This window comes from Lytechinus pictus, chromosome 15 (assembly GCF_037042905.1).
Source record: "Lytechinus pictus isolate F3 Inbred chromosome 15, Lp3.0, whole genome shotgun sequence".
NCBI lineage: Eukaryota > Metazoa > Echinodermata > Echinoidea > Temnopleuroida > Toxopneustidae > Lytechinus > Lytechinus pictus.
In genome coordinates this window covers 6,441,531-6,468,746 of record NC_087259.1, presented here as the reverse complement: position 1 = coordinate 6,468,746, position 27,216 = coordinate 6,441,531, and the positions used below count along the sequence as shown (strand labels likewise).

The following is a 27,216-nucleotide window of genomic DNA, read 5'->3' as shown; positions in this document are numbered from 1 at the left end:
TTGTCCGGAGTCCAGGACAAAACTGCTTATTAATTTTGATTCGCCAGCCCTCGACAGTTTATTGTCATGAAAAGCAATTGACAATACAACTGTGAGGTTCTCTCGAGAACGTTCTGCGTAAAGTGGTGCAAAACCTACTTCTTCTTCTTCTTCGTCTTCCGCTTCCTCTTCCTCTTCTTCTTCTTCTTCTTCTTCTTCTTCTTTTTCTTTTTCTTCTTCTTCTTTTTCTTCTTTTTCTTTCTCTTCTTCTTCTTCTTCTTCTGGAAACAGTACAGGCCACCGTCTAGTGTATTGTCGTACTCCCCTCTTACTTCTTAGTTTTTTTTTCATGTATTGCTTTGCCCCACTTTAAACTAAACTCATAAGTGGTCTGATGGCCCCCATTATCAAATGTGAAATCGATATTTGAATGATGTCCAGAGATTATTAGTCTGCCTTCAAAATGACATCGAAGCAATCAGAGGTATTCCAGTGTATAACACGAGAGAAAAGGCACCAAATGGATTCCTATCCGATATCTAGGTTACAGGCCTACTCAATTCCTCGTTTCTTTCTTGTGCAGGGACGTGGGCGTCGATATATAGTATTTCGATATAGGGGCAACATTATCCCAAGTTAACTTTGCTTGCGTTTGAAATTGAAATAATGAAATAAAACATATTTTTGAGCTGTCTGTTCTAGCACATCCTTTCCATTTAGCCCCCCCCCCCCCCCCTGTTCTTCTTGAGCTTCCGTTTCATATTATTTTTCATGATTCCTTTCAGTTCACAAAGGGGTTTTATGCAGTTTTACTTAATAATATTTGTTTGTTTGATAACTTTAACAATTAACTATAATCATTACAACAATTTGAAATATTCTGTTGATAATGTCGTTATCTTAAATTCATTATTACCCTCAAAAGTATTACTGATTTAATGTTTCGTCATGCTTTGTATATATTGGTACATTACTTTTGATGTTATTTCTTATTAAGTACTAATGTGATTGTGTTTTCTTTTGTTTTTATATGTAAACGTTTTGTGATATTCAAGTCATGCTGCCAACAGTCTTGAAGTAAACTTCCATTACAAAGTAGTGCCGCCCCTGGATTTTGGGTTGATATATTGGGATGAGAGCTCGCTTTTGGCTGAATGACTTGAAACCGATTCTGGAAATGATTACTTTAATGACAAGAGACCTTTTAGAAAAATCCAAATTAAATCACAATTTTACAAGAGAACATTGAAGGCCAAGTGACGGGGGCGTTGTTTGTTTTTTCGGTCCTTTTTTTAGGAAAAGAAATTTTGATAAAAACGAACCAATGGCGAGTGCTTAATCACACGCGATTCGTCAATAGCGGAAATTATTGTTTGATCGACAGTCTGTCGTTCCGCTCCCTTTATTTTCATCTAATTTGGAATTTTTTCTGCCTTGTTTGACGGTTTACAAATACCGCCATCAATCATTCATGTATATCGTTAAATGTTAGTGTAAATAGAAAGCACTTCAGACAAGTAGACCTGATATAACCCACTCTCTTCTTAACGAGTATTGTGATACCTGGACACGCGCTGAATTGCTCGACAAATATTGGGTTAATAATCTAACTGCACGTTTAAAGGATGGGGGAAATCGTCGTGGCAATCTCGACATCGACGATCAGATCCGTTAACGTTGGTTATAGATATTAAAGATAGTTGTTTCCATGACAACCTACCTCTTTCCATCATCAATTTCGTGATTATAACCTTAAAATTAACAGAAGAAAGCTAGAGGTGACAAACCTGAAATGTATCATGTTTTTGTTAATAACATGGTTACTCTGGTAACCATGGTAACGATGATAGTTGGCACTTTCTCTTATCTTTAATTATTTTGTTCTAAAAAAATAAATTAACTCCTTTCATTTTCATTTAATCTCATTTATTCCTATTGATTTATTCCATTCATTTCTCACCTCGTCTCGTTCCGTTTATTTCATTTAACTCTTAATTATTCAATTCATTTGATTTGATTTTATTACATTCATTTCCTTTCATTTCATTTATCCTCATACAATATCATTTCAGTGACTTAGTTCATCTTCATTTTCATTTATCGTTTAATCATTCTTATTTTTATCTTCATTTTCATTTTTGTTTTCCTTTTCCCTTGGATTTTTATTTTCATTTTACATTCATTGTCGTTTTAATTTTTATTTTCATTTTCATATTCGATTTTGTTTTCGTTTTCTTTTCTTTTCAATTTCATTTTCATTCTTATTTTCAATTTCAATTTCATTTTCATTTTTCATTTTGGTGTTTTGTTTCGTTCTCATTTATATTCTAATTATCAATTTCAATTTTGTTTGTATTTCAATTTTATTTGAATTCTTATTTCCATGTTCAATTTTCATAATCATTTTAAGTTTTTACTTTATTTCATCGTTTTCAATTTCAATATTATGTCACCTCATTTCAACTTCATTTTCATTTCATTCTATCCCATACCATTGCGTTCCATTCCATTTCTTTTCATTTCAGTTCGTCTCATTTCGCTTTATATCGTTTTTCACCGCCCATCTCCGTTCTTCTCTGAAAGAAAAGCCCTTTACAAAAAAAGGCAAAAGTTTCTGGCCAGATCCCATAGCGAGGAGCGAGAATTTGCTAATTCCATCAGTGTCATTTTCGCTAAATTCCCTTCATTCACTTGTTGAAGGGAAGATGGGATAGCGAAATACACCCAAGTTGACGTCCACACAAGTTTGGGTTTTTTTTTTCTTCTTTTTTGGGGGGTTCACATTCTTTGCCTCTTTTCCCATTTCTTACGTTATAACACTTACCCCCCCCCCCCCGGCCCCCCTCTTCAGTTCTTATCCCATCACTTTTTTCTTGCTACAGTATATGAAATATTACATTACAATCTTATAACGATCCTGTCCATACAGTGGAATAAAAGCAATCTGACAAACCAAGCCATTGTAACATTGAAGCGCACCGTATAAAATGGTATGGACACATCCTTAGCGAGAATATACACTGGTATTAACACACCCTATAGGCGAGATGCCGTCTTCGTTCTCCCATTCAAAGCACTTATCCCATTACTCGTAACTACGCACGTTGTCGAGTGTGATTAATGTTATTTCCATCTTACCACTCCACGAAAGGTGCAAGTTGATCGATACATTGTCCATAAACATCATCTGCTGTGACAGTGTTTCTTCAAAAACATATCCATCCATCCTGCAGCCAATTTTTCCTTCAAAATAATGCTATTTTTACACCGCTAATTTTCACCATTGATCTTTTACACCTATATATAACCTTCTTCGGAGCCAAGGACAGAGACAACATTACGAGGAATGTTGCATTACATCTCGACCTGAACCATGCGAATGAGCAATCACCACTATTAAGGGCTGGTTAGTCAGGTTACACCGGAACCGAATCAGCTGCGAATACACGTATTCGGGTGGTTTCGGGAGTATTCTGCTCCCCATTCGTAAATGCAAGAAAATTCAGGAAGGATTCGGGAACATTCGAATCCACCGAAACCATATGAATTAGGCCGTATTACCTATTTTCCAATTGCATTCGAAGAGTGAATGAGGGATTTTGCGTTGGTACACTCCCAGCTGTTATGATTGTGGTTTGACGGGCATTTTCAATAGATTTACCATGTTGTAGAAACCGCCCACGTTGCAATTATTGCGAAAACTCGCTAGTTATGATGATGACGACGCGTCGACTGTCTAATAGCCACACTAGGACACGAGTCGTCATATATAGACATCGTCGTTTATTAAAAACAAGGATTAAACAATGTACAACAAATACAGGCCTAAACCTTAAGAAAAAAATAGTGACCAACAAACTAGGGAAAGATGAACGAGGAGCAGGGCAGTCGTCGCTAGAGGACCAGAAAGCTTGATTTATTGCTAAATGCTCCCAGCTGTTCATTGTCATTTGACGGGCATTTTCAATACACTTTTCATGTTCTTGAAAACTCCCAATTATAGGCGCAGGGGCGGCGCCAAGATGACATAAGGGGGATGGTGTCATTTTTTTTTTCAGGATAGTAAGATTTATACAGACTTGCACCACCCAGATCTCTATCTAACATCCACCTTTTTTTTTCATTTTTCTTTCTCTTGTTCACCATTTAAACCTAATTTCATTCCTCTTATTTTCACTACCCGAAAAATCACGGGGGCGATTATCCCCTGCATCCCCCCCCCCCCCTCCCTCTATATAGGTATATTTCTTATTTACTTCTAATGAGATTCCACTTCTGTAAGTCATAATCTCATAGCGCCCTCCCTTAGAGGATAATAGGATACGCGTAAACAAGGTTGTCAGAGATGCGCCAGCTGCAGATCACCAAAGCATGCAAGGCAATGGCTTTAGCCTCTAAGATGGCGGTGTGATGACGTCGATACATAAGGTCTATTCATATTTTCTTCACATAACTGTAGTAGCGAGGACGTGATGACTAAATAAAGTCTCAAAATTAATGTGTGAATTTTGCTAGCAACTAGTTAACACGACAAACAATGTCATGACCCCAAATAGATCTATTCATATTTTCTTCACATAACTGTAATCGTATTGCCGTGAGGGCGCGATACATAATTAAAGTCTCAAAATTTATGTGTCAATTTGCTAGCAACCAGTTAACAGGACACAAATTATGCCATGACCTCTAAAAGTGTCTGACTAGCGCTACTTATACTGTTTCCAATTCCGGGCATAACTATAGCATGCGTTTAGTATGGAAATGAAATTGAAAGACTTGAATACAAGATGAGGTAACCGAATTGGATATTCCCGTAGATGACGTTTATAAAAACGTGATTAAAATAACATATATATATATATATTTCTGTCTTAAGTACGTTAATTGCCGCATTGTTTTACAATGACTGATAACCTATTCACGTTACCTGATTGATTCACAATTCACTTAACGAATGTTTCCTTTCTATCTTCTTTCTTTTGTTATTGTCCTCCTTTATTTTATATTATGCATTGTTGTCATATGTATGTTTACTTGTACTGTAAGAGGTCATTCTTAAAGCTAAATGACAGTAGTTGCAGTAAAATACTGATTTCGTGAGAAAGTCTGTAAAACCAAGGTTAAGTATTACTATATCATCGTGGATCTAGATCCGGTACAGTTACATAAACTGAACTTTGTGAAATCATTATATCTAAGCTAAAAAACGCTCACACTGAAGATCGCCAACACAGATAGGCACACGTGGGACAGTGTATTATTATTGCTGGAATAAAGACCCGACGAAAGTGACAGAATCGGCTCTTATTTTGCTTATTTCTCAGCAGTTACACAATTTCTTCCAGAATCCTTTGGCACATATTTTTTATTCACACAAACAGACACTTTGGTGATCATTATTATTAGATTCTGTAAAAGTCATTATGAGATCGTCCCCACAACTGGAATTTATCTTTAATAAGCCATTATTTGTGTTTTTTATGATCCCCACTATACTAGTATTGAAATGTATTGAACATTGTACTGATTTGTATATAATTGTTGCCTTTTAAAGTGGAAATCAATTGAATTGAACATTACTAAAATAATTGTGGATCGAGGACTGCTTTGAAAAGCTAAAAAAAAAAGAATGATGGATATTTAGGGATGGGTTTTTTTTACTTGCATCTTCTGATTTTGCTGTTTATTTGTGGGAGGAAATTGTCATCGGTTTGGGAATAGCTTCTTTTGCTTTTTTTTGGAGGGGTGTCCTGTTTGCCTGGAAAGTAAGCCTCAATGTATAATTTCCCTTTTTGTAAAAACAAAACAAAACAAATAAAAAAATAAAAAAAAGAACCCTCCATAACAACTTTCTAAAATCCGAAAAAATTGTCCGGGCTTGATCGCAGATATTGGACCATCTGAGAAGTGATCATTCAGTATTTCAAAGAAGGCGACAATAATGTTAAGGGGGAAATCCCAACCATATTTCTTCCTCAGTCTAGTCGGGAAAATTGCCAAAGAATTGACTTATTGGCAGATGAAAAGGTAACGTTATATACCCCTGAGATTTTCCAATGAACTCCTAAAATAGAGAGGATAGAAATAACCATCATTATCTTGATTATGGTTCGGATTTACTAGTGTTAGGAATGAGATTCGGGCTAAAAACCGTTATTCTGTCACAAAAAAAGTAGTTGACAGCACGAAAGGAATGCTTTTGTATAGACTGTGGACGGATGGGGTAATGGCGGTTTTCTGGGACCCGGGGCCGAGGGTCCACGGCAGTGGCGTACCTGGGATTTTTCACAGGGGGGGGGCAAAACCGTCCGCCAAAAAATTTGACAAGCAAAAAAAAAAAAAAAAAAAAAAAAAAAAAAAAAAAAAAAAAGTCTTCAAGCTCGTCTCGTCAGGGGGGGGGGGGGGCAATAAAGGTCTTCAAGCTCGTCAGGGGGGGCAGGGATACGTCCTTTGCATGGGTTGTGGCTCGTCAGGGGGCAGACTGCCCCCTCTGCCCCCCCCCCCCCCGGTAGGTACGCTAGTGGTCCACGGGGCCACGAGCAGACCAAGTGGTACCTACGTTTGACTGACCATGGACTGACAAAGGCTATATCAAAAAAAAATATTCCGCTTAGCTTGATCTTAAAGGTAAAGTAAAATGCTAGTAACACTTTAAAAATTTAAGACATTAATATTCACACATTGAAATCAAACATGCATATTCGGGGGCATGCTCTCCATTGCAACGTTAAAAATAAGTGCCAGTTATGGTAGCGATGTAATGAGTTAGTACAGAATACAATAAAATAACAGCCCAATTGTATATATATATATATATGTGTGTATATATTATCTTTGGTGATTACTGAGAAATAAGTAACATAAGCGCGGGATTCCAGCCAGATATTGGATTTTTTTCCAAGCAATTATAATAACATACAATCCCTTATGTGCTTATCTGTGTTGGCGATCTTAATTAAGTGTGACCTCGTTTTCTGCTTATTAGATACCATGAGTTGTTTTTCTTTATCAAACCATATTTTTTCAAAATATCTTTCGAACATAATTATAAAACATAACATAACATAAAATACTATAATTATACAATAACATAAATAATAATACAACAATGTTTGATTTGATTATATATAATCAAAGTAATACATCTGCAGCAAAAAAAAAATTCCATCTACTATCAAGTGATACAATTTTTTATTTTTAACATAAATATAAATACTCAACAGAACGGTAGTAATTCAACATAGATTTAAAAGCATTTACTGATAGTGTTTTTTCTGGATTTGTTTGAAAAGATATAATATTTGTCGTACAAAATAATGAAATTGAACTCCAATATTTCCATACAATCCAAATAAAAAAAAATCATTTTTGCTTTAAGTAAATTTATCTTCTGAAATGAAACGTTGTACATCCATAATAAAACCTCGACTTCATGATTTTACAAACAAACCTCAGTTTATGTAAATGTACAAGATCTAGATCTCCGATGATATAGCGACACTACCTTGGTTTTACAGACTTTCGCATGAAACCAGTGTTTAATGAAACTAGTTTCACCATCTTTGAATAATACGGCAATATAAATGACATTATTGAACATTTAGCAAAGCTTTAGACAATCTTTAATGATCATTATTTCACTCAGTTTTGTTTAAACATTTTTTATATGTTACCCCCTTTTCGTTTAGGCCTACATGTACTCAAAAATGAAATGTTAAATCAACAATTATTGATAGGTTGGAGGAATGACAACGTGGTCTAGTGGTTCTGACTCTCGCCTTTGAAACAGAGGGTCGTGGGTCCGAATCCCTGTCATGTCGTGTTTTCCTTCAGCAAGAAATGTATCCACACTGTGCTGCACTCGACCAAGGTGAGGTGAGTGGGTACCCGGCAAGAGTAATTCCTTGCATGCACTGAGCGCTGGTGCCTAGAGCTAAAGCCGGGGTAATAATAGCAGCGCTTTGTCCTCAGGCATTTACCCCTTTTAAATGGTTCGAGCTAACACTTAAATTGTTGGATTCAGCTTTATGCAAGGTTGACTTTAACGTTTGGAAAAGGTTGTCACTCCTCAAACCTTTCACTTGTTGATTTAATATTTCATTTTTTTATTCGTATCTATGAAAATGTATCATTTATTTGGATATAACGAAAAATATAATATGTTATGCTAAATATGTTAATATGCTAACCTATGGTACAGTTGCATTTCGTCGAAATGCATTATAGCTTAGCATATTAACATATATCTCATACTTTATCAAATCTTCAAGCCAACTTGTAGTTTAGGAGTATAAGGCCTTTGCGAAAGCCCCTGAATATTAAATCTATAAGAGGAGACCAACCGTCCATATCTATATAAAAATATATCATTTATTTGAATATAACGAAATGCAACTATATCATAGGTTAACATATTTGCTTAGTATAATTCTTATATCCCATACTTTATCAAATCTTCAAGCCAACTTGTAGTTAAAGAATATAAGGCCTTTATGAAAGCCCCTGCATATCAAATCTATAAGAGGAGACGAACCGTCCATATCTATACAAAAATATATCATTTATTTGAATATAACGAAATGCAACTATATATCATAGGTTAACATATTTGCTTAGAATAATTATTTAATACCCATACTCTATCAAATCTTCAAGCCAACTTGTAGTTAAAGAATATAAGGCCTTTATGAAAGCCCCTGCATTTTAAATCTATAAGAGGCGACAAACCGTGTATTATTGAAGCACAGCCACGTAAACTCTTTCCTGTAAAAGAGCAATATCTTTATACAATTATCGGGGGTAAAATGGTGTCCCAGTTATTTACTTTTGATAAAAGGTGGGTTATTATCAAGAGAATTGCCATCTTCGTGGTGACATATATATTTTTTTCTCTCTGCCAAGAATATTGTTTTTCTAGCTGAGTTCCCTCCGGTGAAATGAATGATATCCCAATTCTTCATCATGATCCTGATTTCCTCGGGTTAGATTTAACATTATATAGGCTATATGTAGCTGCCTCAGCAGTTGAATGCTTCTTTCGTATGGATTGCATGCTTTTCCCGGGATTCTGTCTTTTTCTCGATGTCCATTTTCCATTTTCCCCCTTTTTTCTTTTTTTTCTTCTCATTCGTTTCCTTCAATTCTATCTTTCCTTATTTTGTTATATTTATTGGTTTGTTAAGCACAGTCTTATGGGGTGTTGCAAGAAATTTGCTATTAATTGCAAGCCTTTTTTGGTCCCTAAATCAATCATTATGTCTTACAATTAATTGCAAATTAGTGATTGATTGCTAATCTGCTCCTTAAAACAAGAAGTTTAATCTGATTTGCTATAACTAACGTTGATTTACCAGTTGTAAAATTGCAACAGAATATTTGCAATTGATCGCAAATATTCTCTTGCAACACCCCCATACTGTTTTAAAAGTTTCTTTCAGATTTAATAAAGATATCCCCCTCTCTTTTTTCTTTCTCTCTCTCTCTCTTCTCTTTTTGTTTAGCGGTGTTTTTTGTAATGTCTTTATTCATTTATCTCCATGCCCTGTTGGACAGAACGCAGAGTCACACAGTGTGTTCACACTGCATTCACATAGTGGACCATGTGAAGTTGTGATATACACTGTTAAAATGCTCAAATTCAACAGTGTGAACTCTTCTTCTTCTTCTGTCTTGTGTTGGGTTGGCAACCAGTCAGAAAATGACTATTTTTGCCACTGCTTTGTTTTCTTATGTTATCACATAAAATCATAATTTTTTCATTATTTCATACTTGTGTGAATAATATGTTTCCCTTATAATGAAATAAGTTGCAGCAATAAATATCTAATGCACTAAATCAGTTGTCAATCTAATTTTTCTAGTTCTTGGAGGAAAAAATTTGAATAAACCTAATTTCATATAATAAAATAAAAAAGAACAAGTGGAGATGTGACGTCATCAGCCCACCTAATGAATATTCATGACGACTGTTTTCACAAAATATTGCTAAACTTTAAAATTCAATAACTTTGTTATTTGTTATCCGATTTCGATGAAATTTACTGCATTTTGCTCAGTGAATTCTATTCTATTTATTCAGCTAAAAATACTTTCAGCCCGGACCATTCCTTTTCTGTCTGGTAGAGCCTAGTCTGCTGAGCAAACCCTTCACTCGAGTAAAGGGTCTGAATTGCAGCTTACTCATGCCTTGTGTACTGAAGGTCCTCTAACAGCAAGTTTAGTATGTGCTAGTCTTTGCGAGGAGACACACTTGTTGAACAAAGTTTCAATCAGGGTCTGTGCCTGCAGACTAATGTCTTCCTACTCCAGGCGAATGTTTCATGAAGCTGTTCGTATGACTTTACCCACGACTATGTTCATGTTATGCATATAGTGACCTCCTTTTGTGCCAAGTGATATATCTCCAAGTTACGGCTTGTGCCATCATCGCGTCGGTCGGGCAATTGCGTCACGTACCGATCATTCGAGAAAAGGTCGGGTTCAGCTTAACCAACTTTTGGGGCTTACAATTTTTACAAAACATCGGCTGAAATAGACCGATCATTCGTATATATTTGACTGATAATGTTCACAAAGTGTCGGGTAAACTGGACCCAACATTTCTGGAATTTTAGAAGGGCCTTAATGGTGGGGTACTACGCGATTACCCGACCCGACGCGATGACCCGGGCCCCGTCTTACGAAGAGTTACGATTGATCCGATCAATCTCAAATATATGGAAATTCATCAATATCATAATTATTTCTTCAGAAAATTCGCTCAATGTCCTTTGAAAATAAAGAGAGGCATAATGAATTGTCAAGAAAAAACAGTGAATGTATGTACATACGTCATTTCTACAAAATATTTTGAACAAACATGTATTTTAGATGTTGCCGTTGCTGGCTTTCCATAGTTGCGATTGATCGGATCAATCGCAACTCTTTGTAAGACGGGCCCCAGGTGTAATGGCACAAGCCCAAGTTACTATCGTAAAGTCGTTCGTAACTTTACGAACGGCTTTGTGAAACACCCATCAGGATATAACGCAAATGACGTATAATCAGTAATTAGGATTGAAATTAATTATGTTCTTAATTGATACCACGGCCACGGATGAATTCACAGTGAGTGCGATTGACCGGTCAATCTCCATCACCTTGCCCTAGCTGCTCTCCCTGGTGGCATGGCCTGTGTCTGGTCGGTGTGGGGGGTGGTGGTCTGGTTGAGTTATATTTAGCGTATATAAAGAGTCAAAATAATGTACAGTGTACAAAACTTAAGAATTACAAAATGTGAATGTTAGCATGAAATAGATACCGCACCCCCCCCCCCTTCTCTCCCCCTACCTCTCACACACGCACATACACACTATCTCTCCCTCTCCCTTTCCCTTCTCTCTATCATTAATGAAACTTGATATTTTACATGCGTGATACATTTGCCTCATTTTAAAGCGGAAGAAGCAAGAAAAACGAAAGTAACAGAATATTATTCGAATAACAAGTACAATCACACATGTTAAGACTCTATTTTTCACGAGATGCTTGTCTGATTTTCATTTCGAGAGTACAATAGATATTTTGTATTATCTATATAGTTTCGAATTTGGGTTAGGTTTTATAAGACGTTGATGGGTGACAAAATAGGGAAAGTTTAAAGGCAAATTTTAAAATGTAACCTTTCTAATGATAAGGCCTAATGTTTATTTCGAAGGTGTGGCGTTGCTATTTTTATGCAAATCTGTTCTAGTTTTACGACAAGGCAATCAAGTAAACGTGGACATTGTATAATTACACTACCCAGTACTTTCTTTACAAAATTCACTCAACCTTTTTTTCTTTTTTCCCAATCTTTCGTTGTGCGTGGGTGTGTGTGTGTGTGTACCCATTCATCTAACGTGGGTTGAGTGGAGCTCAATGTGGATCAGTGGTGAAGGTTTGAAGAAAATTCATCGAAGAATAAAAAGATATATAAGAATTTTTGAATATATTTTATTCGTAACGTCATATAGTGCGAGCAGCTTTCCTACACATCGAATGGTAATAAAAAAAATCAATTAAATGTCAATTTCTATGAAAATTATAAATACATTTTAGTGTACCTTCAGTACAGCAATAGAGAAATCATTTCACACCCGCTCCTGAAAGAAATAAAAAGAGTCATCACGAACCATTAAAAATCTAGAATTTATGCATTTTACATTACATAACATAATATGGGGCAGCCGCTCGTATATGACGTCACAAATAAAAAGATATAAATTAACTTTCTTAATCTTTGATGGATTTTCCTCAAAACCTTCACCAATAATTTGGTTTATTTTTCTGTCATGTTTTATAACCAAGTTTTCGTCAGGATAAACTTCCCCTGAACTTCCCCAGAAATATATTTATATTGAACTTTCTGCTCCTGTCAGGTAAACAACATATTTTTAGATGCCGATGTGACGGAAAAAAACCTACTCTCCCCCATTTTTGTAACTTTCTTTTATCATTTGAAACTGTTGAACATACCATAGCACAAAGGAAATGCAAATTAGAAAAACATGATGGCAAGTGGGCTATCATTCTGAATACTTTAAAGAGGCGATAAAGCAGAAGGCTGTTTTTGTTATGTTTATTTATTTTTTTATATAGGCCAAGTGCCTGATTTTGTTTGTGTTGTTGTAAACAAACATATATGTTTTTTATTTTATACTATTTTGTATGTTAGACATGTTATTTTATATGCCAACGTCATCTGAACTTTTATATGTGATCCATTATATCATGAATGTTTTGTTATGTATATTTTGATAAAAAGGATCAATAAAACATGAATTACCAAAAAAAATAAACTTCCCCTTTAAAAGGGAAGGGGGCGCACCCCCTGTGCCTGCCATTGTTTATAATAATCACGTGATATTTCACCCAGTTTTGAGACTGACCCCAGTAGGTGTGAGTCCAGAAGGTCCACGTGCCAAATTGCAATTTCAGACATCAATCACAGACAAGGTGATGGAAGGTTGTACGCAGACGAGCAAAGGTGTCCCCTACAACGACCCTTGTCCCATATGCTGCTTTTCCTGTGGGCATTTCGTCCTTTTCCCCATGGGCATCTCCTCCCCGTTCACATTTGGAACGGTTTTGAATTCAACGTCAGAATAAAATTGTTGATTCAGTTATAATGCTTTATTTTAAATACTGACTTTTTATTACAATTCGAAATCAGTCACCGATTATGTTAGTGTTAATTTTTATCCATTAATTATAATTGTATCTGGTTTATAATTGGGCCTACTTTTTATGTTGAAATGAATTGAAATGAAACAAAAGACTTGACTTAACTTGGCTTGATGAAATGCTACATTATATCCGATATTTGGTTGAGGGGACATTTTTAGATAATAGGACAATCACCATGCACAATTAAACACCCTGAAAAAATAATTATCATGCACGTCTTATAACTTTAAACACATTTGGAGGTTATAATCCAGCTTCACAATTGGAACATTGCTCTCTCTTTTTTTTATTCAAGTTTCTACACTACCAAAAAACTATGGTGTAGGAACAACACAAGACAGAGAACCACGTCCTAAGGTGTTGAATATACACCATGAAGTTTAAACAAAGCACCCAAAAGTGTTCTGGTAACAAACAAATGTGTAACGATAAACTCCAATGGGTGTATAATATTTAACACTACAAATTTAACACTACATTAGTGTAAAATGCTTGGTGTGATCATCTTAGAACACCAACTGTGTAAGTTTAACACTACTCTTATAGTGTACACTCCCTTTCTTTCTCCAATTCTTCCCCTTGCCCCTCTTCGTCAGGAACGCAAATTTTTAAGATGACATTCTCATTTTTCTCCATCAAAATAAAGCTGTTCATGATTTGAGTGGCATTTAATTTCCTCTGATAGACAAGCCTTATTAGATTATTTTAAAGCCCTGGCCATGGGGACAATTAGCTTCTTATTATTACCAACGAAAAACCCTAAAGAATGGTAAAATGCATCGAAAGTGCATTAGTAAAAGGGCCTTAAAGAGCAATAGACCCATTATACCTGCCTCTTTGCGTTCTAATGACCAGCGGTAATGGAAAAATAACGAGTAAATTGAACTTTTTAGTGATCTTTGAAAATGAATCCTGAACAAAATACGGAGCTGCATTTTGGATGCATGTATGGCGTTCATCAAGAGGCGTTCAAAAAGGAAATTTACCCGGGCCCGATGCAGAAAGAATTGCGTTCAAACGCATACGCAACTATTACCGTGTTTACGTGTGCATCGGCTTTTGGTTCAGAACCAAAAGCCGATGCAGAATCGGCTTTTGGTTTATCTTGCATCGCGTTTACACGCTGTCACAGCTCGCGGTGCAGAATCGGCTCGCATGGCAAAAACCTGAAATGATCCGCGCACCAACAATATACGTCATAATAAAGACAACGCTGGATCCGTGCGCTTTGAAGTACGTCACAATGGTAAAGTAAATGAAATGCGCGCCAACTGCCGAAGCAGAATCGGCTTCCTGTTTACACGTAGTAAAAAATCCGATTCTGAACCGAGAGCCGATGCAAGCTAATCGCGTTTACACGCAACAAAAAAGCCGATTCTGCTTCGGCTCGCGGTTCAGAACCGATGTAAAAGCCGATAATGTGTAAACACGGTATAATAAAGACAACGCTAGATCCGTGCGCTTACAAGTACGTCATTTACCGTTCTTGTGATCGGCTTTTGGTTCAGAACCGCGAGCCGATGCAGAATCGGCTTTTGGGTTTATCTTGCACCGCATTTACACGCTGCATCGGCTCGCGGTTCAGAATCGGCTTTTGGGGTAAAAACCTGAAATGATCCGCGCACCAACAATATACGTCATAATAAAGACAACGCTGGATACGTGCGCTTTGAGGTACGTCATAATGGTAAAGTAAATGAAATACGCGCCAATTGCCGATGCAGAATCGGCTTTCTGTTTACACGTAGTACAAAAAAGCCGATTCTGCATCGGCTCGCGGTTCTGAACCTACTACTTTGGTGGTGCAAAATTGCCGATTCTGAACCGAGAGCCGATGCAGCGTGTAAATATCAAGCGTAATCCAGTGGTACGCGCATTTCATTGGATGAAAATGGGGTTGCGTTTGCAAACTTGATTTGCGATTGATCTCAAAGCTTTCTGCAACGGGCCCGTGAAGAATGTCGACGGACGTTATTTTTATTATTCCAAGAGATTGAATCGGGAAAGAACAAAAAACCACCTAGGTTTTACATAATGCTACTTTGGGCACGTTGTTAGTGATAATGGATTATCGTTTGTCAAACATGTTTAAAAAAGAGAGAGAAAGTTTCATGATAAGTGGCAATAAGTAACCTTTGCAATGATAAGTGTATATTGCGAAAGCTCGTCATTATCTTTCTTTCTTTTTGGCAAATTCTGGGCTCGGTTTTATCATCAATTATCAGACACTGCACGTGTCTCCTAGATGATGACGCGTATATTGATCTATCGTGTTTACACTTAATCGGCATTTGGTTCTGAACCAAATGCCGATGCAGAATCGGCATTTGGATTGCGTTTACACGTTGTTACAGCTCGCGGTTCAGAACCGCGAGCCGATGCAAAAACCTGAAATGATACGCACACCAACAATATACGTCACAATAAAGACAACGCTGGATCAGTGCGCTAACAATTACGTCACAATGGTAAAGTAATTGAAATGCGCTCAAATTGCCGGTGCAGAATCGGCTTTCTGTTTACACGTAGTAAAAAAGCCGATTCTGCATCGGCTCGCGGTTCAGAACCTACTACTTTGGTGGTGCAAATTGCCGGTTCTGAACCGCGAGCCGATTCAAGTTGCTCGCGTTTACACGCTATGAAAAAGCCGATGCTGAATCGGCTCGCGGTTCTGAACCGCGAGCCGATTCAAATGCCGATTAAGTGTAAACACGGCATTGTTGTTTTGGTTGGATCCAGATGAAAATTTGACAAGCAAAAAAAGTCCTCGCTTTCAAAAGGGGGCCACACTTGGGTCAAAATGGCATATTTACATTAAAAATTTGAGGGGCACGAGCCGAATGTGCCCCCCCCCCCCCCCACCCTGGATCCGCCTGTGGTGTCCCCGTGTTTGGTGTCTGTGAAGATTGTCGTAAAACCTAGCCCAGATTTTGCAAAAGATAATGACGCACTTTCAAAAGTTATCATTAGAAAAGTTACTTATTGCAACTTTATCTTTTTGGACATGTCTTGACAAATGATAACCCATTATCACAAACTTGGTGCTCAGTGTATCGTCTTGTAAAACCTTGCCTAATCTCAAAACTTATTAAAATCATTAAAAACAGTAAAATACATATTGTAATTTTAAAAGAATATCCGACAGACAACACGTTAAAAACAATGTCATAAGGTATTGATGAAAATGCTGGTCGTTATGAAGTATATTACTTTGTTTTTCTTTCTTTGTTATATCTAATCTTACGCTATAAAAGGAGGGAAATGCGTCATGCTACTAAAATCGTTTTTTGTAACATTTAGTTTTTCTCTATAGATCTGAAGTAATCATCAATCTAATCATAAAGGACAAAGGTGTTGATATAGAGAGAGAGTCGAAGAAAATATAACGAGGAAGAAGTAGAGCGTGAGACAACGTTTGGTTCAGAGAAGGGGGGGGGGTCAGAGGGGTGCATGTTGTGAGACGGGGAATGAAAAGTTACAATAATTGGTCGACATGAACAAAAGTGAAATAATGGAAAAGAGTGGTGTTCTTATGTTCAGATTTATTGGAACTAAATTAAGAGAACAAGACAAGTAAAGCATGTTAAGGATTTTGTTAGAACTATTTGTATTCGACTAACTCTATATCAAGTGGTAATAAGAAGCCTATCTACTCACGAGGGACTCTCATATTTCCATCATCCAGTTAGACATACATAAAACATTGTACTTGTGTTACCCTATGACACTTCCAATCATCCCAGACACTGGTCTACAGATTGAGAGGGGGCTGGGGCCATGCATCCCCCCAGAAAAAGGCAAGAAAGAAAAGAAAATAAGTTCCACGAACAAGAAAAATATGAGAAAGGGAAAAAAATGGGTTAGATACATTTCTGAAAATTATGTACAAATCTGTCACGAAATTAGTGTTTCGTATTAAAACCGTTTTATTCATTTTTTTCTACTTTTTTGTACTCAATTTATCGATAATAAACCCAGTGCCGTTGAATATCTGATAGATTTATCTCTTTCCCCCTGTGTTTCTGTAATATTGTTTTTACATCTCTCCGTTCCCTCCACTCTGAGTGTTATTTTCCGTTGCCTCTTTCTCAAAATACGAGTATATATTATATTTACTCCCCTCCCCCATCCAATGTAGCGCATATAGACGCATTTGGCAGTGATATGCGCTATATAAGCAAGTTAGTATTAATATTATTATCTGCGTTTAACTTAGTATTCCCTTTTGCTTCTTCTTTTCGCCTCACAACCCCATCACCCCCCACTTCTGTCTCACATCCCCTTCTGCGACTGTCAATAATCTGCTCGATCTACATTTTCTGACTCGCTTGCCATTTCAGCTTCAATATTTTTAAGTATAGAGAATTTTAGCACTGCGACGCAGAATCAATCCTAGCACGCAGCAAATGCGTTGAAATGCAAGTCGAATCACAATGGAAATCTGGGAGGTCTTTGTCGAAAGTTGGTAAATCGGAACAGCACTTTCGTCCGACGTTTCGTAGCTACAACCAAAGTCACGAACGAAACTGCTTTTTGTTTCGATTCACCGACCCTCGATAAATACATCATTGTCATGAATGGCATTTGAAACAATAATTATAGACTCTCTACGTTTTAGAAAGTGTTATGTAGCTATTGCAAAAACTCCATAATTCTTTCTTTCTCTCTCTATTTCACTCTTTCTCAATCTTCTGTGTATCGCAAAATTTCCGAAGATCATGTCCATAACCATGGCCTTATACGTATAATTTTTTTTTGCTGGGGGGCAAGACGCGTAAACTTTAAAAATAATCGAAAGCAAGAAAGCGAAGCGACCGAGCTTGTCACTCGGACGCTTTGCATTTTGTAAAGTGAAGTTGAAGGATTTCGTGCATCCTTTCTATGAATTTCGAAAAGTTTTCAAAATGTCGGGGGACGACTGCCTCCCCGCCGCGTACGGCCATGTCCATAACACATTTTATTCAGGACAAACTCTGTTGAAAAAGGAAAGTAAAAATATATGATAATTCAGTGCAAAAATACATTTATTGAAACTCAACAGCTTCATGCTGACTTTGATGTCATCTTACTCTACATAGGGTTTAACTCGCAATCGATTGAAATTAAAATTTTGATCGTTAAATCAATAATAAGTCTTGCGATTAATTACAAATTTACATTTAACTTCTGGATCCACTTCTTGTGATAAAAATCATACTGATTTTTATACTTAAAATTGATCTATCACTCAGAAATTCATTACTGATAATGGAAAATTGATTGCAAGTAAATTTCTAGAAACTACTAAAAGATACTTCTTGTAACAACATATTCACAAACCTGCATATACCCAACACAACTAAATATGGACCAACACAGAAAAGACCTAGTAATCATTTTACACATGTCATTGTTTCCTATGCAAAGGAAAACAGACAAAAAATACTGCTATTGGAACTTTAAAAAAGCATTTCTTTGGTTAAGCTCTGACATTTCTTCAATAACAGTTTTAAATATATAATTCCAAATTCATTCAATTTAAGTAAGTTTTGGTCCAGAACAGACAGAAAGAAAATAATATTCAAACAAATATACATGAGATCATTAACTTTGTAGTAAACATGGAAATTATAAAAATACAATTGCAATTTAGTTCGCATTCATTTCAATTAATTCACGAAATTCCAATCACATTCTCGGGAAAAAAAAACATCATAGACTGTCATTCTGAAGTAATCGGAGGTGTGACAATAAATATTGAATAAAACTCTTTCTTCCATCGATTATACAGCTATAACACTTAGAGGAAGGATTTGATCATTTCGCAAAAATCCAAATTAATTCGGTTTGGATCGTATTTAAAAGAAAAAAAAATTGACAATAATACGTATCAATATACATTATGAACATTCTACGTTCAGATTGACAATGCTACCGTTAATAACAAAAATATAATTCCATACAATAATTCCAGTCTGTTCACTCAGGCGATGGTAGTAATGTCCTATTTTTCACAGTTTCACTACTCTTTTCCCCAGAAAAATGTTACATAATTCAGCAAAGAAATAATGATTTCTGTTTAATTTACATAACAAAATGGTCAAATTCATTTAAGTTACCGTTATTTTCACATAACGAATCTATTATTCAATTAAAAAACCTTCATGCTGTTGTAAATGAAGCGAACCGAAGGTGAATGGATTGTTTAAAAATGTATACAGTAAAGATGATTAATCGTATAATATCACAGTAACAATAACGATAAGCATTGTATATTAGCTTTTTATCATTTTCGTCATAGTTTTACCATATCAATTAATGCCGCAGTCTTAGTAACGAAACCGACTCCAAACAGGGCGATGTTATGTCAACGGAAATTATAATACTGTATACCATTTATCTGTTGCCACTATTTTCAATAAAAAAAAAACAATTCCAAACTATCATTCAATTGTGATCATTTAAGAACTACATGCAGGTTCCGGGGTCACTCACCACATATTGAGCACAAAATGTGCCGAAAGTGTTTGTTTTCGGTACTTCGTTATTGAAAGTTTTCACTAAAAATATGAAACACATTTGGGGTGTTTTCAGCTTCGAGGTTTAAAATATACTAAATTACAAATTCTGTCTTCGACGGCTAGAGTTTTACGCCACACAATGTATACTGATCAGGTGTAATTTTCGGTCTATGTATGGTAATACAATTGCGAATTTTCTTTCGCGTAATGTAGGCCTACGCCATAGGCCCGTATTCCGAACTCGGGTTTAAAGTTGTGGTTTAAATATGGAGAGCCAATTGGGGCACTAATCCCTAACAGTACACATCCAATTTATTAACTCATATGACATCCAAATTGTCAGGGAATGAAGTATTTTGAAGTATTTTCATCATTATGAAATCAAAAGGAAACAAAATAGTAAACATAAGAAATATACAATAAAAACAGAATGTTAGAGTTTTTGGCTCCCCATAACTTGAGCACAGACTTAGACCATGGTCTAAGTTAAACCTGACTTCAGAATACGGGCCATAGTCTGTTTACCATGTATACTAAGTGCGTATACTAAGTTTAAACAGTTGTTTAAAAAGTTGTTACAGTGACGGGCTTACACAACGCGCTTAAAATTTTAAACAGCGTTTTTACAGTGTTGGTCTTTTTTTTGCAAGTATGGTGGTATGAGATCGGAAATATTATACCAAAATCTATACAAATAACAGTAAATACATTTTTTTAATATACGTTTGAGAAGCCGAGAGGATTGTGTTGTTACATAATAAAATCTTTATTCATTTATTATTTAAATCTTTATAATATATAATTATGCTCACCAAATTCTAAATTTAACGTGGGATCTTTTCGAAACACTGAAGACATCGATTTCGCCCATTCTTAATACACAAAAAAAATTAAAAAATGAACGGTATTCGATCTCTTAAAATGTAAAATTCAACGATCATAAATGCGGAGCAATCAATATACATCTTTACTCTAAAATAATAAAACATATATAGCTATATACCAAACGAATGACGAATAACAAACGAAATACGCCCTTTATCGAATAAAATTGATCTTGCTACACTGTAAAAACTATGGTGTTAAAACTGACACCAGTTGGTGTTAATAGAAGACCACATCCTGAGGTGTTAAAATTACACCCTAGAAATTGAACATAAAACCAAAGAGTGTAAATGTCAAAAACAAAGGTGTTGTAATAACACCTATAGGTGTTAAACTAACTATTTCAATATACCTCCGGTGTAAAATAATTGGTGTAGTCCTCTATGTACACCGGTTAACACCACAGTTTTTGCTGTGTATGTATACAAAAGGTATGTGGCCAAACCAGATTAACACCACATGAATACATATTAGGCTTTCGATTGACTTGATTTCATTACAACATTACACGTGGAACATTCAGACCATGTCGAATATCCGTGTTGAATCATTAATGCTCTAAGTAATCATAATGACGACTGCCAGATTACATTTCAGCTCATGGAATATTGACGCATGTGCAATCTCCGTGATTGGTGCGAGAGGCTGGGTGGTAAGTCGTGAGAAATTCGCTTACAGCTACAGGCTGACTAAAATCCCTCGATCCAAACTGTTAGCTGGAGATATATAAAAAAAAATCCTATGAAAATAAATGAGTTCGTGCCAGCGAAGACAAAATAATAATCCAACGTAAAAATTAAGTAATTTAAGCAGAAAACATGGACAAAGCAAAACGGGAAATTTGATATCATTCCATTTTGTAAGCTTTCATGATAGCGCCGCGGATACTGCGGTAGTACCTCAACATGCCAGCGTCGTTGAAGTGGAATCCGTCGTGCGAGAAAAGCTTGTTGTGGTTGAGCGCGAAAGAGCGATGACGCCAAAAATGCACGTTCGGTAGACTTTCGAGAAACTTCGCGAGCAGTCGGTTCGTTTCGTGCACGTTCAGGTTGAAGTTCGGCTTCCAAAGCGGCACGAACAGGCGCGGGATAATGCTGCACACAAGCACGTGGCGAACGCCGGGAATGCGCGCGATGCGGAGCGCGAGATAGACAATCGCAAGGACTGTGGATTCGGTGGTCGCGCCGCCGTCGCACAGGTCGTTGGATCCGAGATCGAGGACCACGGCGTCTGGGGAGAGCTCCCAAACGATATCAAGCTGTGAAGAAGCGGAGAAGACATTGCCCGGTTGATCGTGCCCGACATCGACCAGGAAAGAGAGTACGGCGGATTTCTCCAGCGCGAGGTTAATTCGAGAGGGATCGCATGAAATGAAATCGTTCAGGCGACTTATATAGCTATGGCCAAGAACAAGGACGACCGGCGGTTCTTGCTCGGATTCGGAAGAGCTAAGACATGTACTTGATACGCTCGATAAACTCGACATAATGAACAAAAATCAACAACTTATGTTTAAAAACATGTAAAAGCAATTTAAAAAATACAAGTGTGATACTGTGTATACAATACCGAGCCCGCCAGACCCAGCTGCTTCGAGATGATGTCAGAGCTGAAACGGCGGAGAGAACTGGACTGGCGAACTCCTTTCTCCTCACGGTTCAAATGGCGTCTAAATCACAGAAAGCTAGATTCCTGCCCTAGAACTTCCCAAGCTACCTTGAGACTTTAAGCCGAAACCATTGGTCTAGAACCATGGCCAATGGCCGAACGCCTCCCAAAGGACAAAACGCTCTCGAGAAACATCTATTGTTGTTCAAATCCAGGGGAAGGGGCAGTTCATTGTCAAAGTCGTATAATAGGGGCAATTAGTGCCACCTGACTCCACCCCTCTCTGAAAATTCAACAAAAGATCGGATGAGGATCCGGGAGCTTAGATCCTTAGATTAATCTCTTGACGCGAAGCTCTTTGTATTTTGATCATATCCTTGATCGAAACGGTTTGTTCATTTTTTATAGAGCTGCTTTAAAAGGTTAAACGATTTTTATGATAAAAGTAGGGTTCAACAAGTTAATAAAGAGAAATGTGAGGAAGAATAAGCACCAAAAATAACACCCTCGGAATAACGAGTAAGAACTCGATACACCGCTAATGCCTTGATTATAATACAGTCACACCCTTGAAACTGGGTCTAGGCAAACAAACACTATACCAATGACATACCATTGCGACGCATCTGTCGATTTGGGGACGGTTTCATTGGTGTTACCAAAGCACTATAAGTGACAATATAAAAACTTTCCAAAGATGGTGTGTAGATCCTATGGAATAACATGTAAATTGATGACAGATCCCCGCATGGAGATAAGTAAAAGCAACGAAATTACGTGTCCCTTAACGTAACAGTTTCCAAACCTTGCTATACTCTTTAAAAACGACCCTTAAAATTCTAAGCACGTTGGATAAGCTTGTCACTTTAACAACGATTGTTTAGAGTTTTAAACAAGTTGTTTAAACTTTTAAACAAGTAGTTTAAACAATGATCAGGTTTTTTAAAGTAAAAAAAAACAATTGTTTAAACAAATAGTTATTAGAGTGACAGGCTTAAACAGCGAGCTTTAAATTTCAAACAGCCCTGCCAGCTGATTAAATAGAAGATCTCTCGTCCAAGAAATCTTAGTATTTCCATATTGACCGTAGTAATGATTCCTTAACTGAATGTTCAAACTCAGTACACTGATTAGAAATCCTGCCTGGAATTAAACACTGTAACAACTAGTTAAAAGTTACTCAAACGAAATGGCAACCTTTGTGCTGATATTTGTAATCATAATTACAAAAAACTTGACTATATACAGAAAACCGTATTTTTCTAAGCAAAAATTGTAAAAGGTGGATTATTAATCTAAAAATTCGTTACGGATTTTATGATTAATAAAGGCGTCTTATTTATCACAAAACGATTTTTTATTAAGAAACATAATCATGATGGTACTTTTCACATTCAATGGAAAAGCTTGAGGTTCATCATTCAATAATTATTTCATTAGAATATTATAATAATTCTTTAAAATAAAAAGCGATTTTGTTTTCTTCTATATTCAGAGCATGGAATTTCATTTCTTTCTAATACATTTCTGCCAAATTTTAACATATGGACTGTGCCAAGGGGACAAAACGGCCAAATGAAACCATTCTCTCGATTTAATTATGGAAATATCATACAGTTATATGGCCTTCCTTTCTCATCTATTTCTATCCCATTCCCCCCCCCCTAATTTCTCCTTTTTTTTCTATTTTCACTACTTAAGAAAAACCAAAGAGCCAGTAGTTTCACGTGGGACTGCCCCTTGCATACACCTACGGGCCGTTTTCTTGAAATAATTTTAAATATTAAGTTTTCATCAACAAAAAGGGGGTTCACTACAAACTGGAGTTCAAATTGTTCCCTAAAAATTTGAAAAGCAAAAAAAATAAGTTTTCTCTACGAAATAAAGGACGTTTTGGTTACAATTTTTTTTTTCATTTTTACAAATCTTCCAGAATACCTGGAGGTGCTTCCTATAGAGAGTAATACACGCAGCACCCCCAAGGTAATTTTTTGGGGGGTGCCCCTTCTTCCCAGGTCCACGCTATTTTTAAGCCGTAGGCCTACATCGTCACAACGACGAAACCATCCCCTGCCCAACTTAACTATACAATATTTGATCGGTATGTTTGTATTCGGTTTCGTTGGAGCCGTAGCATCATATTCGTTGACGCCGGTCGATCCTCCCAGCATGGCAAAAACCCAAATGAGGTTACAGGGACACGAATGTTGCAAGGATTAAACCACATGAATCGTCTTCTTTGATAATTGTTTTCTACCCCCCCCCCCCCCCTCCTCGCCAATTGAAAAAAAAATGAATCTAATTTGTTATTTTTCGACACACACCGTACTGTAATTAAAAACTGTCTATGACTCTGGGAGTACCGAATCCAAAACAATGCTTGCAACATTTGACCCTCTTTTAGTTGTGGGGAAAATAAGAAAGAGAGAGTATTATTCTACAACTATTTATTTTCCAGAAAAGTTTGAAGATTTCGTAAGCGTTGTAACCACAGACTGTCACCGCTCTCTCACCCCCCCCCCCCATCCCTCTCTCTCTCTCTCTCTTCCTACTTCTTTCTCTCTCCCTTCAAGCCTCTATCTCGGTCTATTTTATCTTTGTTGATCACCCTCCCGTCTCTCTTCCTCTCTCACCCTCTATCCATTTATTCAAAGTCTTCCTAACTTTTTTTTTATTACTTATCCAAGGTGTCTGCTTATATACCTCTCATTGACCATAAACAAGTGACAAGATGCACAGTTACTCAATGCTGCCTCACGAAACTGCCTACAACCTCGATTCGTTAAGTCTGGATTTTCGTGACAAAGTTGTAAGTATCTGGTAATGTTGAACATATCGTGGATATGTTTAAACATAACCACATTTACCCCTGACGCTGAACATTGAGGCTCCCCAGTGAACGGTAACCAAAGAAGATTGTATAAATGTTGTCAGTTTGTGTCCCCCTTTTACATTTGATTGTTGATTTTAGCAAAACAAAGCACTTACAGTTGATATATATACCAATAACATTCTAAGATTTTTATTGGAAGCAATGAAAAAATATAGAAAAACACAGACCCACGCCCACCCACCCCTCCCCCTTTCCCGTCCTGTCGACTCCAATATATGTATATTTGTAACTTTGTTTACGGTGGCATAATGAGTAATAGAAAATAGGGGGCAGAACATGGCTCACATGGGATATTTTCTAGATAGCTAGTCGCGAGCGAAACGATGCGAGTGACAATACGACGTAATATAAAAATGAAAATCATGTTTTATGACGTATTTTAGTAATAAGATCCAGAAAAATTATTTAATATTTTACATTTTATCCTTTCATTTCTTTTCCTTTTCTTCCATTTTTTATATATTTTGTTTCTCGGTCTTTGTACTTGTTAGGAGGACAAGAGCCAAGCCGCCACTCCCCCATCTTCGCGACAGTTCTTGTATACATATTTTTTCTTTCATATGATAACTTTAATTTTATATATCACAAACGCCATCCAGGGACAGGTATGGGAATGATTTCTGAAGAGTCGGTGCTGGATTTGAAGGAGAAATGACACCCCTCCTTCAAAAAAGGTTTTAACTATAAAACAAAGGTGATTTTGTTCAAATTTCTAAATTTCAGCATACAAACGTGAGCTCCTTGGGTGCGGCCTATATATGGTGTTTAACATACGCAGCACCACAAGAAAAATCTTGGGGGTGCTTCAGCTGCACCTACACCAGCTTCCCAGGGCCATGGCGCCATCGGATCTACACTTTCCTGCTTTCTCCACTCGGGTGCGGACAGCCTTGTAAAATGGGGCGTCCCAACGCTGAATAAACTCGCTTCAGTATCTCATCTTTGTCTTTTGTCCTTATCTTCATCCTTTTAATCTCATCTTTTCCTCCATGTGACTACCGACAGCTTGTCAAATTTCCCGCCAATTTTAAAACAGCATGCCCATTTTCCCTTAAGAATGCTAATCGACTTTCACATCGTGCCTGCAGTCATAATTGGATGTGACTGTCAAAAATTTACCGCGTTTATGATTGCTGTCAAAGTTTAATACAATTTGTCACATGCGTGCCGACTTAACATTTCGGCACCCCCGCAAATTAATGTAACATAAAAAATGTAGAATGACATTCCTTTTGGGAAGGATGATAAGTTTCGAAATGTTATTTCACCGCCACCACGATGGTAACATAATTCTATTTTCTAGGTTCGCAACCTTAATTGGTACATCGGATATTTAGGATTCCTAGCTGGAATATAATCTTCCTTTCTATGAAAATTTCAGTATCAAATGGATGAGTGTTGTGCCAAGACACAACTCCAGAATGATCAAACTTATCATTTTATCAGCAATGACATACCATCAATCGGTATGGAGTATGAGTGAGGCACAACCGAAATTGATCTAATGTGTATTCCGTGTCACCAGTATACTTATATAACTTGGCTTGATTTAAATGATTGGTGAGCCTTTTGGTTTTGGCCAACGAGCTTAATCAATGACATATTTTATATGGTCGATGTATTTCAATTGTATAAGTTGTATATATTTCTTGTCATATGATTACAAAATGCATATTGTCACGCCCAAAATCATCGATTCCTTTATTCACATACCAATCAGAATGTAAGTCATGTACATACAAATATTTTGTGAAAGTAATTTAAAAAAATGAAAATGACAAAAACTTTGAAAACGCCCAACTTTCTTACTTTCATAGCTGATGTTCATACAATTTTCAGTGATTTAAATGATTGGCGAGCCTTTTGGTTTGGCCAACGAGCTTAATCAATGACATATTTTATACGGTCGATATATTTGAATTGTATAATTTGTATATATTTCTTGTAATACGATACAAAATGCATATTTTCATGCCCCAAATCGTCGATTCCTTCATTTACATACGAATCAAAATGTGCGTCATGTACATACAAATATTTTGTGAAAGTAATAAAAGACAGTTGAAGATGACAAAAACTTTGAAAACGCCCAACTTTCTGACTTCACAGCTGATGTTCAAACAATCCTTAGTGATTCCTGTCTGA

The 27,216-nt window shown here is 36.7% G+C and overlaps 1 long non-coding RNA gene across 1 annotated transcript; it reads right to left on the bottom strand.

Moving 5' to 3' along the window:
* Positions 1–18,191: 18,191 nt before the first annotated feature.
* LOC129277687 (uncharacterized) lies at positions 18,192–22,241 on the bottom strand. Its single transcript, XR_010295887.1, has 2 exons — positions 22,115–22,241; positions 18,192–21,286 (listed from the first exon to the last, which is right to left on the bottom strand). It is a non-coding gene; the product is annotated as an uncharacterized LOC129277687 (long non-coding RNA).
* Positions 22,242–27,216: the final 4,975 nt, after the last annotated feature.